The sequence below is a fragment of the Rutidosis leptorrhynchoides genome, chromosome 10, assembly GCF_046630445.1.
Source record: "Rutidosis leptorrhynchoides isolate AG116_Rl617_1_P2 chromosome 10, CSIRO_AGI_Rlap_v1, whole genome shotgun sequence".
Taxonomy (NCBI): domain Eukaryota; kingdom Viridiplantae; phylum Streptophyta; class Magnoliopsida; order Asterales; family Asteraceae; genus Rutidosis; species Rutidosis leptorrhynchoides.
The window spans coordinates 320,348,042-320,352,531 of NC_092342.1; the positions used below are offsets into that span (position 1 = coordinate 320,348,042).

At 33.7% G+C, this 4,490-nt stretch overlaps 1 pseudogene; it reads left to right on the forward strand.

The window, feature by feature from the left end:
* The first annotated feature begins 607 nt into the window (after nt 1-607).
* Nucleotides 608-2,023, forward strand: LOC139871279 (peptide chain release factor 1, mitochondrial-like; annotated as a pseudogene).
* The last annotated feature ends 2,467 nt before the right edge of the window (nt 2,024-4,490 follow it).

Here is a 4,490-nt window from a genome sequence, read left to right on the forward strand (position 1 = left end):
CCCGTCATAATCAAGATAAGTTCAAACAAGTGTGCACTCCACACTTCCCCAAACTTGTTCGATATTTATCAAGATTATTTTGGTTACAAATTAATCCCATTACACTTAAATCATATTGGTGACATAGATCACCAACACATTATATATTGCAAGTATATATGTCAAAGAATGTTACATATAGATATCGTTTTAAAAACTTAAGTTAGTGGTCTCAAAGTATACTTATAACTCATTGTTGTTAGTTCACAATGAAATGTTAAAGCATCCTTAAATCAGGTTAAATATGTATAAATATGTACATATACATAATCGTATAATTATCGTGTGTTATATAGTTCGTGATATCATCGGTCAAATTGGACGGTCAAACGTTGTGTGAAACTCTTTTCAAAAACATAAGTCTCAACAGTTTGGATTGCTTATCATGTTGGTAAGGTTTATTTTATGTAAATATTAATCTCATAAGTATAAAACGATCGGAAGAATCCGGGTCGTTACAACTAATACCTTATGATGATGAATTCGGACGCCGCGGGATTTTTAAATTGTGTGCATTGCCAATGATAATAGGCGCTGTTTGTAGGTAATAATCTTTACAATAACAAAAATGTTGGACTTGGAACATAATATAGTGGAAATGCAAGTTGGAATACGGGTGATCCTAACAGCACTGTTAGTAGTATTTGCATGATGCCCATCTGATCCACCAGACCTGTATGTGTCAATTCGTAAGTCATCGTTCTTCAGTTGAACATTAACCTGGAAAAAAAAACTTTAATTACACGTCTCATAAAAAATTCAAAATTTAACAAAAATATATGGTTAATCTTCTGCTCAAAGCGTTACTGCCCAAGGACGATGCTGATGAGAGAGGTTGCATTTTGGAAGTTAGAGCAGGTAACCGAATAACCGATGATTACACTTTTTCTGAGCATAATTTAAAATTTTTGCTTATGAAATCAATTTGATTTGATTTTGAATCGGGAACTGGAGGGTTTGCAATGGACATCTTCAAAATGTATCAACATGTTATGGTCAACTTTTGACTTATGATATTTTGATCATGCCAGGCACGAAATATACTCACTGAAAAAGGGTTGGAAGTTTGAGGTGGTAGATATTACAAAGTCAAATATGAAAGGATTTAAGATTGGTTAACGTCTTATTTAATTAGGGTTATATTGACAGGACCATGCATGTTATGTGATAATAAACGTATATAACGAGTGTATCGTGTTTGCGGGCAGGAAGCGAGTGCTGCAATATCTGGGTCGGATGTCCACGGAAAACTTAAATTTGAAAGTGGAGTTCATAGAGTGCAGGTTTGGTCTCTTTTTATTAACTTTGACTAGACTTTTGACATTAGACATTATTTAACAGATATTATTATTAATTATTTTGTTTCTATTGCAGCGGGTTCCTATTACTGAAAAGTCTGGGCATGTTCATACGAGTGCCGTTTTTGTTGCTATTCTTCCCCAGGCAACCGAGGTAACCGATTAAACATATATTTTTGTTAAATTTTGAATTTTTTATGAGACGTGTGATTAAAGTTTTTTTTCAGGTTGATCTTCAACTGAAGAACGATGACTTACGAATTGACGCATACAGGGATCAGGTGGGCAACATGCAAATACTACTAACAGTGCTGTTAGAATCACCCATATTCCAACTGGTCTTATGGTTTCTATACAAGATGAAGCTTGTGAGTTGACCTGAAAGACTTTTGGTTCAAATATTTATCATTTCTTATGAACTTTTAATGGGTCAAACCTGATAAAAAAAATTAGAGATTTCAGTAATAAACGGTTTTAGGAGGTTTTTATACATTACTATAAATCACTTTTGGGTGACCTTGAACCTGTTTAGCATGCTTCGTTTTTCGCTAATTTTTTATTATTATAGCTGTTTGACCCGATAACAGTATTTCATTACCGACTGCCTCATTCATAAGAAAATAAGTACAATAGACACCTATAACTTTTGTGTTTTTTTTCCAGGTTTCACCTCCTTCCGTGCGTGAGCAGTTTCATTCAAATTTCAACGTATTTAGGGTTAGTGGGGGCTCTTCTGATAGGGATCCCTGTTAAAATTATCTCAAGATGGTAGGGAAATAATTGGTGCTACCTTTATTAGATGTCTCTACTTAAAAACTGCAGTATTAATTTAGAATCATCATCATTTGAATATGTGTTCAGGTGGCACACATGATTTGGCTATCTACTATTCCATCCACTATAATCGTTGTTGCTATGGAAAAAATTGAAAATACACGATACACGGTACTCTAAAGGGTGGGGAGATGCAATTGCAATCAAGAAAACTTTATGGCGTCTAGAAGATGGCTCAACCCGAGAAGTATAAAATTCTGCTGAAGTTTTTTACAAATGGACCTTAAGGGTTTCAAGTGCTCTATCATACACTCAAAAACCCTGTAGTTCAAAGCTACGTTTTATGTGTTGGTGGTATAGCCTAAAACGATCACATTGCTTTATTCTCATCATGTGACATGAGTACTTGGGAGATTCTTTATTTCGAACAAAACCTTTATTGAATCTCTTAGCCTCTTAGGTCATTTGGGAAGTTTTGTTAATAGATATATATTCTCATAATTTCTAATTGGATGTTACGTGATTAACCACGGAATTGAAAGTTCATTTTTTGGAGAAGGTACGAGAAATGAGAAAGCATTTTTTTAACTCACCTGCAGAGGAGAAGAAGAAATATTTGATGGAAAAAGATGATGTTGAAGGTTATGGTAATGAGACCCATTAATGCTTACAAAATTTGATTATGCTCGGAAGATGGTGTTTTAATGGTCGATTAAGTGTTTGTTCGTGTAGCACATGATGTTTTCTTTTCTATTATGTACTATTGCTGATATAAGATCACAAACCTTAGTTGTAGAATTATGTATTTATCTTATAGTTTTCTTGAATATTTGATTGTTATTAGTTCTTATATCTGCTGTGTGTTCATATTGCAAACGAAAACATAATTAACTACCTAACCATGGAAGTGAAGGCTTTAATATTGGAAAAGTTCAGTTAATTGTAAAAAGTAAAATACCAATCTTAATTACGAATCACTTCACACCAACTATAACAACACTAAGAGAAAAGATAATAGTTATAACTTGAACACTCAACACTCAATTAGTTGGCCTTGTTATGTTTTTAGTACATTTAAAGGGGTTAAAAGAGTAAAATTTAAGGTGTTTGATTACATGTGTAGTAAAAACTACCAAGACTTTACTTGTATAATAACGTATATCTTGGTTAGTTCACATGTTTGTAATAATGTTTATATGCTATGAGCGTTGAGTATTTAACTTTAACATAATGTATTTTATCTCGTGTAAGTACACATGTAAACCGAAGTGCCGTATTACGAAGTATTATACGTCCTTCGACGTGTTAGTATGATTAACCCCGAAGACGCTATATACAATTAATGACCACCTAAAAAGATTAATAACTTTAACGTATTTGTGGGAAACTACACCGAAAAATTGAGAAAAGCATCAAAAAGTTACATTATCACCACATGCAACTTCATACGACGAACCTAAGTAGATACGAACTATTTATTAATACTACTTTCGAACTCTAAGTCCTTTACTTTATTTTAAACAAGATCTTTTTATATATATGTTTACAGATTTGAAGATTTAGAATGTTATATTATTTATTTGTGTTATCATGGTTGCAGATTGTCTTAAAATATCATCATTCCACAAAATCCGCGAAATCGCGGGTCTTTCATTAGGTTTAGGGGTTAGGCTTTAGGGTTTAGGGGGTAAGGGTTAGGGTTTATGGTTTAGGGCTTAGGGGGTTTAGGGTTTAGGGGGTTTATGGTTTAGTATTAGGGTATAGGGTTTAGGGTGTATGATTTAGGGTCAGGGTTAGGGTTTAGGGTGTATGGTCTACAAGTTAGGGTTTTTTATGGGTTAGGGTTTTAGGGTTTATGATTTAAGGGTAAGAGTTTAGAGTTTAAGGGTTAGGGTTAAGGGTTTAGGGTTAGGGTTGGGGTATAGGGTTTAGGGTATAGGGTTTAGGGTTTTGGAGTTTAGAGTTTAGGGTTTAGTGTGTAGGGTAAAGGGTTGGTAGTTTAGGTTTTAGGGTTTAAGGTTTAGGGTTTAGGGTTTAGATATAGGTTTTAGGGTTTAGAGTTTAGTGTATAATGTTTAAGCTTAATGGATAAAAAGGATTAACGTTGAGAGTTAATGGTTTAAGGTTTAGGAATTGCTATTTAGGGTTTACAGTTTAGGATTTATGGTTAAGAGTTTAGAATTTATGCTTTACGGTTTAGGGTTTAGTGTATAGGGTTTACGGTTTAGTATTTAGGGTTTAGGGTTAAGAGTTTAGGGTTTGGAGTTTAGGGTTTGGAGTTTAGGCTTTTGAGTTTAGGGTTTAGTTTTTAGATTTAATGGTATAGAGTTTAGGGTTCAGGGTTTTATGTTTTAGGGTTTATGGTTTAGATATAGGGTT